Here is a 13,512-nt window from a genome sequence, read left to right as displayed (position 1 = left end):
CTATACCTGGACTTTCACTTTGTGAAACTTCAGTGAAATAATAATAATAAAAAATTATTATCTCTGTCTACTTCAAAGACACGCTAAGGGTTTAGTGACAATAGTAGTTGTCAGCCTACTATATTTTCACACCTATTAGAGAAAACAGTAACTTGACAGACAGTGGTATGATTACAATTACCAGCAAACATCAAGGCAAAAAGAACAGCTAATTAAGACTGACATAAAAACCCCAATAACATGCCCTATTCAGAAATGTCCAAAGCAGTTAAATCCACAAGTGCCAAGCGTAGGTTTCATCCAACTCAGATGAGGAAGAATAAAAAGTGGGGAAATGGAGAGCTATGATAAACTGGATCATCAGGTAATCAGATATTTGTGTTGTGTCATCTCTTTCTCCTTTAAAAGAACTTTTGCCAAAGGGACTTTACAAGCAATGTGTAGTTGGACGTAACATGATCTTCTAATTAAACATATTACAATGAAAGATAATTTAATTTTTGCACCTTGGAAACATTTTACTGCATCTAATAAAAACATGACCTCAGTGGTAATGTTACAGACATTTTCTGTTTTTCCTTTGGAAGGTCCATCAGTTATAGGAATAATTGTTTGTTTAGAAGTGTGGCTCAACTGAAATACATCAAGACTTCTGGTTATGTGTGTAACAGTCACTGAATCAATGTTTTAGGAGAAGTAGTAAAGCCCTTCTTGTGATTTTGAAAATAGATCATGATTTGAACTTGCCCTAATATTTCATTGTGGACTCCAGAGAATGATGATGATGCCCAGCAGTTATTCAGGTAGTGGAGGATGCTGCTGACCAGCATCCCAAACTGAAGGTAGTAAAGTCACCAAAAGTTGTTAATATCTTCAGGATATTATTTGAAAAAATCATCTTGGCCTCTGTAGTACAGATGATGTATGTGTCCAAGTTTTGATTCAACTGCAGTTGCCAAAATCCATGTTAGAAAGTCCAGAAAAATGTGTAAGGGCAGCTGTGTGTCTGATGATAAAAGCCTTGCAGCGCTGAATCTCTGACCTTCTTTTGAAATCCTTAGTTAGCATGTGGGCTTGAAGGCCAAGAGAAAGTTATCTGAATCTTTGACTAAACAGAAGACCCGGCTTTTGGAATTAACATCTCTTAGGAGTAATCTCATTTATACACACCAGGCACTACATTATATGAAAGGTAATTCAGCAGCGAGGATGTCAGAGGGGCTACAGCAACCTCAGTTTCTGTTAACTTCTGCAACCTCAGAGCCAGCTCATCAAAATTAAAACTGTCTGGTTGTCAACTTTATCATTTCACTCAAAGGAAAGCTGACAGCTTCTAGATAATCTCCTCTCTAAGTCCTCCTTCAGAGAGCACTCTCCCCCTGGAGCCTGGTGTGTGGTTTTTGGTGATTGCAGGTGAATCAAAACATGGACACACAGTAGTCTCCATTAGCTCTTCTCACCAAGTATTTAACAAAGTTCTGACAGTCTGGGTTTCCCATGGCTGATGCTCAATGATAACGTTTCTTCTGTAATGTCTGATGTAAAAAAATAACCACCTTTGTATAACCTAAGTGGGATTACTTGATCTAGTGGGCTCTCTATAGTAGCGTTTTTTACTTTCAGTCTGTCTACAGTGATAAAAATGAGCCTCTATGGATTCAACTTTTTTCATTTTAATCTGATGCCCATCAAATGGAGGCAAGGCATAACAAATATTCATGACAAAAAGGCAATAATCTGAGACGTTGAATTACTTTAGCAATTCCAAATGCTCTCTGGAAAACAGGGATGCCACTGCAATCATGATTGAGGCCTGATTCATCACATCTGTATTACTGACATTGAAAAATGTTCTAGAAAATAGCTTCCAAGGATATGAGTGTAAATGTGTACCTCTGTGTGTGTGTTAAGGATGGGGAAGTATTAATCTGTTGCAAAAAGCCTCTGATTCCTTTGAGGAGAGCTAAGGTATAGCAAACTACATGCAAATCTAGGCAAAAAAAGCGGAAAGCAGACATTAGACTATTATTGGACAAACTCCTATAATGTTGTTAGTCTTGCAATCCAGGACATAATTTCCACACTGTATTTTCCTAAATCAAGATTTTCAAGATCAGTAGTATTTTGTGATGTAAATAAACTTTTACTAAGGGAGACTAAGGCTATCAACTGCAAGACTAATGACTGGGCCATCTGTGACCCTTCCTGTCTTTCTCATTGCAGACTAGATATTAATGCTGTACTTTAAATATATGAGACTATTTAAATCATATTGAGCCCTCCTTAGGGGAATGTCAAACAAACAGGGAACCTGTTAACATAACATTTATCAGCACGAACACTGACAGAAACAGTCTCAGAGATTTTGATTAAATTACAGAGCTGTTTCCATCTCCTCATTTTTATTTTTTCAGAAGACAACATATATGGACAGATGACTGTCTTAAGTGATTGGTAGTAAAAATTTCATAAATGTCAGATTAAGGACAGAACTTACATGTTCAAGTAAAACTCTACAATGTGATCGATTTGGCACTCATTATTTATAAATATTTGATAGTATTTATGTTTAGTCAGAATGTAAGACAATAGTAGCTAAGCTGTGCCTGTTCCAGACAAAGCTGAAAGAGTTTGGAGCTATTCCATCATCCAATATTATAATAATTTCCATCTTTTGAATATGTCTCAAATGGAATAAAACTGTCCAGTCATGCTGTGCAACAGTATTTTCTCAAATGTGTATCAACTGTTTTTGGGACCCGTTAATTTATATTCTACATATTAAAGTGCTTTTCCAGAGGGAGGAAGTTGGAAGGAGTTGGAGAGGAAGGAAAAGAATCTCGTCCAATTATTTCACAAATTACTCAAAATCCAGTTAAGTGCTGAGTCTCTGTCAACTTTCCTGACTATATTTCAGCCCTTGTTTCAAAACATATGCTGTTCCAATGCCTGCAGAAGTCTCTACTGGTTGGTACCTCTTACTCCACCTTTGATCAAGTCACACGTGGTCACTCCAAGCTGTCAGGCAGCCTTCATTTCCTCTAAGAACCCATGCAGGTCAGGCCTGGTGGGGCTGCTGCTGCAAAATCACAAGTTTCGGGTTGGTGGTTTTCTTTGCACAGTATAGTATACTGATGTAAATCCCTCCCCCAACATAACTTCGCTCTTTGTAAGAGAGCCACAGTTATAAGTCTCCATTTCTGCCTCTGGGAATAAAGGTTATACAATTTCTAAAAAAAATACAGTTAAGGCTTGATGTAAGAAAAAACATACATAACCAACCAAAAGTATTTGTTGAGCCTCCCTTAAATCTTGCTAGCAAGGCAGTCAAAACCCTCCTAATGATTTATGTGTTGCTCAAAACTTGAAGGAAGTCAAAAGTCCTGACGATCCACATGGTGTCCTAGAACTGTGTGAAGCTCTAAGGAAGTAGTAGCTATTTTGTCGTGCCTTCTGAGCCTATTTTCCAACCCTACCTGGAGTTCAGAGCAATATGGAAACACTTCTACTTTCCTGAAGTCAGGCAGCTGTAGATCAAACGTTGTACATACATCAGAGCTTTACAGGGAATTGCTGGTAGGTCACTGATATGCAAAGCTAACCTTTAATTGTCTTCAAATGTTTCAGGATCATTTAAATTGCAATTCTACAGGGAAAGGAAGATGGAAGTGTAAAATAACGAGTCTATGGGCCTGATTCATGAAAAAGTTACAGACCATTTACATAGAAAAGGAATGCATGAAAATCCTTTACAGTGTGCCTATATGATTTATTAAATTCCTTTTCCCTGTGTAATCGGTTAACTGCGCTTGAAAGGTGTGGATTCCAGAGAAGAGAGAAAAAGGCTGAAGAAAATGGAGTAGAGAACTGTAGCTTGCTTAAGATTTTTGCCCAGCAGACAGACAAAAAGGTAACTGTGGTGAACATAGAAAACATTTCTGAGGTTCAGTAGCGTTTTTTCAAAGTGCTCATTGACAATGAGCTCATGAGTACTCAGAGTTCTCCTGCCGCTGGAACAGAAAGTACTGCTATACTAGAACATGAAAAATAATGCTATGTGAGGGTGTTTTGTTTTGTTGGTGGTGTTTTCACGGTAACCTCAGTGTATTAAAGACCTGGGAGCAGCACAATTGTAATGCTGAACTCCATAGTCAAAGGAAGATCCATCAAAGCTAAACACTCAGTATGACTGAAAATATTTTCTCCTACTTACTGTTCTTTCTTCAGCATCTTTGTTTGCCATAAAGGCACTTACATCAGGCAGTTTCACCAAGGGGCAGAGGTTTCCCCTTTTGCTGCCCTATTAGCGGTGAGGGCTAATAATTGCTTGCTCATTTTGCTATGCCTCCCCATTTTAACTGGTGCTATGTTATCTATGGCCCCCAAAATGCTTGCTGACTGTGCCTTGCAGGTCAGGGTTCAGGATCAGAGAATTGTCTGAATTGGTCAGGAAGGGACAATTTCATTTTTGATGTGGAGGGAACTTCCTACCAATAGCTTCTAAGTGTAGCTTACAGTAAACAAAAACATATCTTGAGAAGACTGAAGAGTGGAACCAGGAATATGTTCTGAGTATGCTAAGTGGGATCCTGCAGTCAGTTACAGTTCACTAACACTTTAAGTGGGAATTTCCTTACTCACATTACAGACAAAATTGTTTAATACCATGTTAGATAAACTTTCTTTATATTGCAAGGCAGGTTCTGAGCAGATAAGCCACTGAAGAACAGGATTGGAGAGATAGTATCAGCCCTTATCAAAATGTATGTGAGACTAGAACTTCTTTTAACTATCCATGAGTGAAAACTCAGATGGCTAAGGAAAATGTAGACAGATGGCTGGCTAAAGAAAATGTAAGAGAGAAGGGAAAAGGAAAGGGAAAATTAGGAATAAAAAAGAAAAAAAAAGTATTTGATAAATGGAAAACAAAGAGAAGGGGGTCTGGAAGGTTTCTATATTTGACAAGATAGGAAATTTTTTGTAGAAAATAGGAAATAACTGGAGGAGAGAGAGAAAATGCAAAAAACTCCCAGCATCTCTGGTGTCTAAAACTATAGGCACTGGCAAGGCAAGATATTCAGCCACTATGGAGAAGAACAGACAACCTGCATCAATTTGTATTACCAAGGGTTTTGCTGGAGTGCAAATGAAGAGGATAAGCTGAATGACTTCTGTGTGGCCTGAAGGGTATATGGGATGTGCAGGACAATCAGATCTGGGTGTGTCCTGGGATATGTTGGATAGCTTGAAAAAATATGTATGAAAAACACAACAGAGTGAACAGAGGTATGTGGGCTGAGCTGGCATGGAGATAGAATGAATTTCTGCACATATCAAACAAATGGTTTGGTTGTATTTATGATTTAGAAAATTAAACAGGAACTTTTTTTACCATTGTTTTGCTTAGCAACAGCAACAAAAATGAGTACTCAGCTGGGACTGTCAATTGCTCAGCTCATTAAAAAATTAAGAGACAACATATCTTAGCAGAGCTCTGAGCCTTCAGAGCTGCCAAAATCAGCTTCCCAATACACAGGGAAGGAGCGCTGAGAGTTTTTCTCCATTTTCTTTTCTCTTTTACCCCTTATTGTCATCAGCCTTGGAAGCAGAATGCTTCCTACGGTTAGTTTTCACCAGCTACTATACTTTTGTCTCAAGTAAAGAGGGCCTGGGGCACAATGTTCCCAGGCTTCTTCAGCAAATAATACAGATTAATGTCCATCCCAGAAGACCTGTTGTAACAAGTTTCCTTTCCTCAGGTCATCATGTAGTCAAAGCAATGCAAAGGTTCCCCTGCCTTCCACAACAACCTGATTTATATAAGAGGAATAACAGGACCAAAATGGAGAAGAAAACTGAAGGGTCTGAAGATATGGTAGCTTGTTTGATTTTCTGGATGCCAGATTACATTGCTTCAAGTAGCAATCTGAGTAATTTCAAGGCATTTTGACTGACTTGATGAAATTCTGTTATTGTTGCTATGGTGGGTTGACCCTGGCCACCAGGCAAGCACTCACACATGAAAACCATGATGCTGTGCAAGCGCTGTTCATCAGTAGCCAAAACACTTGTGTGTCATCAACACTGTTTTAGCTACAAATCCAAAAAAGCAGCACCATGGGGACTGCTATTTAGAAAGTAACTCCCAGTTAATCCCAGCCAGACCCAGTACATTTGCTGTGGTGGACCTATTTACTTATAAATTCTGAATATAACTGGTACCACTGGAAAGTATGACAAAATGAAAGAGTGAAGATACTGATTTTAAAATGTTTCTGTTTTCATTTCACAGTGTAGTGCATTCACTCATATATAACTCCCATTGCCTGCCCTCAGTGTATAAGGTGAGGAAGAGCAGTGGCTTTGACAAGGCAAAAAACTAGTTTTCTGCATTTTCCTTATTTCTTTTGCTGCTACCTTATAATTTATCACCATGGCTGCTTCTCTTCTTTTTCCTGCAACCTCATTTTTCTAATTCTCCCTGGTACATTCCCTTCTTCAAGTTATATAGCTCCACTAGACCAGTAGGTTTCACCACTGCTCTCCTTCAGCTTTGGAGACAGTGTGTCCATGTCATGTGCAGAGGCTGAATACTCCATTGCTTTGGAGAGCCAGGATTTCTCTAAAATCATCTGCTCAGTTCCTAGCCCCAGAAATGCAAGCTTCCAGCCTCCTAAACCCAGTATCATAAAATACTTTCCAGTATCCTAAATGCAGTAGAAGGAGTAGCCTCTTAGATAATATTATTGAAGTCTTGGTCTCTTCATTTTCTGTGCTGATGTGAACTGTGCTGCTTACTGGCATTCACTTTGATCTGAGTTGGTCAGAGTGTATAAGCACGCATCTAAATATCTCACTAATATCAGGAAAGCATATGTTAAGTGTCTTGCTGAATTAGGGCTTTGATAGCAGTTTTTATGTACTTCAGGGAATAAATTCTTACTGTCAAATCAGTATTAAAACAGGTTAGCCCAATGTCATTGCAGTAACTCTCAATGAAAAGGAGGATTTCTTAAGGAAATAGGAGTATCATTGACAGTTTGATACAAAATAGCTCAGAAACATGAACAAGTGTGATGTCGTTTTTTTTGTTTTTGTTTGTTTGTTTTTTACTGAGGAGTTGTACCTGAAAGAGCAAAGACTGAGAGAAAAAGCACACAGAGAGAAATAATTTTCTTTTTTCCTTGTGTAATTATCCACTGTCCCATTCCTGAAAGGGAACAAAAATATTCAAATGCTAAAAAAGAATAAGCAAGGAAACAGTCTTTCAATAGCATACATGGTTTGAAGTTTCAGGTTTTTCTATGAACAGAGCTTTTCTGGTCCTCTGCCATCATTGTCAGTTGTTGATCAATACATGACAAGCTCCTACTAATGTGACCTGCAGTGTCTTACTCTGTACTCATCTGAGCAAATGGTAAGCTTTGTTGGAATGCTCTTCTTCCCACCTGAGTTCCTTTCTTCCACAGCTGTAGTGGAGCATACATCTTTGTCCTTCTTAGAGTGAGGGATTAAACCCAGTTCGTTCCCCCTGTTTAGTCTAGTTGCCACAAACTGTTCCTGTTGATCTTCAAAGGCTTCCGGCAGAGTCGCTGGCAGCTTTTGTGCCCTGTTCTGCACCACTGGCTGCTGCTCCACCTCCCTAGGCATAGAAGTTTGTACCCATCAACAGCAGTGACACTAAGCACCCAAGACTAGATGGACTGATTAAAGCTTACAGCAAGGGCCAGAAATTCAATAGGTCAATGATTGATGGTTACAGTATTCTAACAGCTAATACCAATTCAAAATCCCTTCTCCAAATTTTGCAGTAAAAGCATTTGATTATGGTTGTCACATATCAGAGTGAGTTGTATGCCAAACGAGAGGAGAGCACTGTCTGTTTCTCTGGGTTGGATTTGTGCGAAGTCCAACCTGGCTTAGATGTTTGATCCAAGGAAAGGATTCATGGCTATGACCTCTGAAAGGCACCTAAGCTGCGAGGAAGGATCAGAGTCCTTCCTTTCTTCAGCTGTTCCCACCAGCTGGCTTGGTATGTACCTACTCAGTATCCTGGGAAATTGACATAGCCGATTTAAGGAATGCATTCTTGGGATCTGTGTCTCACAATGTGTTTTATAAATAAACCAGGAGTGTAAACTAGGTGTTTGGATTCTACTAGATGACAAGGAATCTCTGGATTAGTCACTGTTCTTTTATCTGCTTTCCATCTGTACAGTGCAGCAGCCTTGCTCCTTCAGCTGTCAGTGACGCGCTCTGAGAGAGCGGCTCCTGCCACAGCCATGTTGTAATGCTTGCTCAGAAAGGAGTGGTACAGTAAAGGGACCTACTCACACTGAGTAGGCAACTTGAGGTGCTGTCTTGTTTTCAACCGTTTTGTTCTTCAGAGTGAGGTGCAATGGCCCATGGCTGATAAACTGCAGGAATGGAGGCCAACACAGGATTCACAGGGATATGTAATCTGTTGCAGACTCTTTCTAGGCCCTGCCTTCCTACTGTTTGTGTGCTGAGTGCTTTCAAATTTCACCTGGGGATTCAGTCTGAATCTGGGAGCTAGCACTGAAGGTGCCGCAGGCAGGGTTAAACGCTAGCCACAGTCTCCAGTGCCGGCACTGCTGGGAGCAGGACTCCTCCAGTAGGAAGGGACACCTTGAAATAAATACCTGCAGTGTGAGTCTGTGCTGCCCTGCCTGTCAGTGCCCGGAGAGCCAACTGATGCCTATTCTGGACTCTCAGGGACCACTGAGACAACCTGCCATGGTTTGCATAGCTTGTAGGTCCTTCCTCCTGGGAAGGGTCCCCTTCCAAAGCAGAGTGGTCCTAAGTGCACTGGTATGCGTCTAGATCCAGCCCTGGGCCTTCTGTGCAATGTGTTGGTATAAAAGTACCTCCAGCAGCCTGGTTCCTTCAAACGCTTTGCAAGTGCCAAGTCAGGAAATGTTAGTTTTTTGGTGGAAAGAACACAGCTGCTTATTTTATTTTATTTGAATGACGGTGTGGATTTTAATTCAGCAAAGACATAAAATATGTTGGTAAATTGTGAGTGTGTGTAGGTGGGTGTGTTAGTGGGTGTAGGGAGCATATGGAAGAAACTGCAGCACGAGAAAGCAACAACAGAAGTGTTTTAAAAAGTATAAGACAAAGCAGACTCCTTCTCTTAGTAAGTTTTAACTCTCCTTTCGGCAATGGTTCACGCTACAACCTTTTTCTCTTGACCTCCTCGTTGGTAAGTTGTACTCAGGTCCCTGTATTTGCTTTGAATGTAATTCTGGTATGTATAGCTGCGGGAGCGAACGGGTCATGCAACAATGTTACCGGCAACACAGAATTAACGAAAAACTCGGTGTGCCACGCAGCAAGCTGTACGGTAAGGTCTTGTGCGTGTTCACTGTACGTTCCCCTCGCGTACAGTGGTGATCACTAGCATTAATCGCTGATCATAATTGTGCCCCCTGCTTGCACGACGTCAGAGCGAGCGCAGAACCCCGGGGACCGAAGGCGCCGCTGCAAAAAGCACCGCGGATGTCACCAAGTTCACGTCCCAGCCGCGCACGCTCGCCCTTGCCGCCGGGCTCGCGCCCCAGCCCCGCGCACCGCCTGTCCCCAGCCCTGTCCCCCCTGCCCTGTCCCCCCTGCCCTGTCCCCCCGCCTTGTCCCTAGCCCTGTCCCCAGCCCTGTCCCCCGGCGCGGCGCGGCCCGCAGCGCGCGGTGCAGTTGCGCGGCGGGAGCGGGCGGGGGCAGCATTGCCCGCGGAATGGCGGCGGGCGCGGGCCGCCGGCGGGCGGGAAGGGGCCGGGAGCGGGGCGGGCGGGGGGAGAATCCCCGCGTCTGTGGCGGATCGCGCCCAGCTGCGGCTTCCGTGCGGCTCTCTCGGGGGAGGCTGCGAGAGTTTACGAAGGAAAAAAAAAAAAGAGAGAAACCTCCCCGCGGGCCGGCACCAGCACCCAGCGATCACTGTAGCGACAGTGACACCCCTGCTTGGGGACAGGCACAAGGGCTTTCACCAGGATTTTTAACTTGTGAGGTGCTTAACCGGTAAGATACTCACGGAAAACCTGGGGCCTTACTGAACAACAGACGCAGACATTGGCTGCTCGGTACTCTGGAACCAGGCCGGGTAGAGAGTCAGAAAACCAGACCCGAGCCGAACACAACACAACACGCTAGACTGTTATTTCAGTTGGAAAGGACCTACAACGATCATCTAGTCCAACACCCTTACCGCTTCAGGGCTGGCCACAGCAGACAGCTGGGGCACTGCCCAAATGCCCTCGGTGCTGCCAGCACGGGGCACCCACCGCCTCTCCAGGCCGCCTGCCCCAGCACTGCGGCCACTGAGGAAATCGGCGCCTCCGAGCGCACACACACACACACACACACCAATATCATGAGCAAAAGAGACAAGGAATAATGAGAATTTTTCTAGCACCCTTTGCAGTAGATTGCCAGCACAGTTTATCTAGAAGGTCTGCTCCGGTAAACTTTGCAAATCTCCATTCAAGCTACCACATATTAAAACATTGCCTTCCCAAGAAACATTTTGTCAAAGGTGCTTACATGGCTAGGGAGCATAAATTTTACTCAGTCAAAATCCAAATTTTGTTCCCACTCACTTCAGTGCTTTTTAAAAATGTATGTGGAGTGCTTGGACTTGGTAAAGGCAACAGATGATGTTTCACTACAGAGTCTCGTTATTCAGATGCAGGTAACACCTGAGTAAAAGCATGGAAGGCTTGCTTACCTTACCTCGATCTATGTAACTTCACAGTTTGTATTTCCAGATACACCTGATGCCAGTGGGGCCAATTTTTTTTTCTGTGTGCCATCTCACTTAGGCTTATGGTTCTCATCTTGGGTTTTTAAGGTCCTTAGTTGTGACTGCAAAAGAAGAGCTCACATGGGGTTTTCCTTTTGTTGAACAGACACTGGACATTATAAATCAGTATCAGGGAGAGAAGGAAGAAAAGAAACTAAAAAAGGAGAAATAGGAACACAGATGGGGAAAGAAAGGGGAGAAAAGAGAAACACAGTGGTAGCAAAGGAGAAGTCTTCCAAAGATGAAAGGTGTACAGTGTGTGATGACAGATGAGAAAAAGCAGTTTTCTCAGTCCTCGTGCCCTACTTGCAGTTTTTAACCCCAGCTTCTGTATAAAAGTTATTTTTTTTTAAATCTCAGTAATATTAAACCCACTATTTTCTAGTTTTGAGGATACACAGAAACCCATGAAAACGCAAGAGAAGCCCCAAAGTCAAAGTATGCCTATGCTGCGTGCTGCTGTGTAGCGTAGAGACAAACAAATCCAGACACAGTCCAGACAGTTACCCTGCCCCGGTACAGGGTACACGAGCCTGGGCTATACTCCAGGCTCCTGGGCCAGTCTGTACCTGCAAGAGCACCCCCATACCACCCTGAAGTCTCCTAATGTAGACCAGAAAGCAAGTGAAAAACTCTCAGTGTTGTATTTTAAAAAGTCTCTGTAATCTACAGCTGACTCAGGACTCAAAATTATCCATCTTATCAATTAAAGAGCATTGGACACATTCTCCTTTTTGATGACCTGTAACACTTACAAGATACCTCACTGTAGACCTATCACTCCCTACAAGAGAATTTTCACAACAATCTAATCTAATCCATTACTGTTTTTACAGTAATTTTACAGTAAATCCATTACTAATTTTACAGGAGGAACAGGTCATAAATATATTACTTGCAACTATTGCAAAGTTCAATGATAACATCAGAATTCAAGAGTTCTTGTCTTTAAGGACTGTGCTCACATCTCTGAACTCTACACCAGAGAGGAGATTCTTTTTCTACTGAAAATAAGGTGTCTTAAAGTATCATAGAAAAAACCCACCTTTTAAATAGCACTTGGCATTCCAGCTAAACATTTTAAGAGATGTAAATTGCAACAAGTTCTGCAACAGAAAGGTTTCCATGGTCCAACACTTTCTGGTAATTTCAGAAAAAAAAGAATCTGAATAGAAAATCTGACCTTTTCAATAAGAAAATAAACATTTTGACCCAACTCCTTTTTTCTGGGGAAAAAAAACCCCAACCAACCATGACCAAAAAAATGCCCATTTAATCTTTTATTTGCATTCAAATAGGAAATAAATATGAATTTGAAACCTTGATAGTTGTTGTAAAGTGGAATTGAGGGCCTTTGGCCAGCTCTTTTTCTCTCTTGAAATCATTTTTTGACACATATCAAAAAGTTTGGCCACCCTTGATATATGTACATATTAGAGTGTGCACTCAGTGTTTGAAATGTGGTGTACGAAATTGCTCACAGCACATTAAGAATGCTCAGCAATGTGCAATTTTAGGGTTGCACTTTATGCTGTAAGACACATTGTGCTGTTAGCAATCTTTTTTCTCTCACTAAGCACATATTATTTGAGTTTTCTAGTTGAGCATACACCTAAACGAATTTTTACTTTTTTAAAGAGGGCCATAAATTATCATCAAAGACTGGGGTCTCAAATCAGCTGTTATTTGAAGACTATCTGCTTCTTCTTAAAGTCCTATATCATCCTTACAGCAATATCCTTTATGGCAAAGCATGAATTCAGAGGATTTAAAGCTACAATCTCAATTAAGAAGGCATTGCATAGAAATGGCACATTGAAGGTAGCATGTGTGGTTTGTTTTTTTGTTTTTTTTTTTTTTTGTAAACAAAACTCTGTCTTTTCACAGGGGTTTTGTGTGACCTTTCTCTATTTCCTTAGTTTGTTTTCCTTTTCAAAGACTTTCAAAGATGACTGCTCGTCATCCACTTTTCCCAATAAAAAATAATGGTAGTTGCCTCCACTTTACTACACCCTGTCTTTCACTTCCTCTACATGGGGTTGATCCACCTGTCCCTTAAAAGGGGGAAAAAACGGCTTTGGGGAGCACCTGTCAGTTGCACAGTGATATGACTTTGCATGTGTGTGTGTGAGAGAGAGAAACAGAAATCAAATAAAATCCAGAGCTGAAAAACTAATTCACTATATGCAGCACAGAATAAAAATCATGATGAAGTCCTGAGATAACTCACATAATGCTTTCAGGAATCAGAAAAATGACACTGTCAAAACACAACATTAGTTTTCAGAAGCCTCCAGGCAAAATTTTATTTATTTAAAGTTAGCTCCTCTTTTAATAACAAAAAATTGGCAGCATATTCTACATCAAAGAAAAAACTTTTCCTAATGTTTCCATTCTTCTTGTGAAGTACCAGAGCTGAAGTAGTGGAGCTGTCTTTCTCTAAATAATTACGTGAGTGGCAGGATCTCAACCTGAGAAAGCTTTTTGTCTGCACTGGGGACTGTTGTGTAAAGAGAATCACATTTGGCTTGCCTCATCTGAGCAGCAATATGAGATATTGTGACTTTTAGTATTTAAATAGTTAGTTTTAAAAAAGATCCATCACAATGAAAGACAAGTCCCGAATCAATGTCTTGGTACGCTGTAGTGCCTTGATGAACGAGGAGTACAAACGAGAAGCACATTTGTGGGCTACA

This window comes from Falco naumanni, chromosome 7, assembly GCF_017639655.2.
Source record: "Falco naumanni isolate bFalNau1 chromosome 7, bFalNau1.pat, whole genome shotgun sequence".
Lineage (NCBI taxonomy): Eukaryota > Metazoa > Chordata > Aves > Falconiformes > Falconidae > Falco > Falco naumanni.
This window is presented reverse-complemented; position numbering follows the sequence as displayed.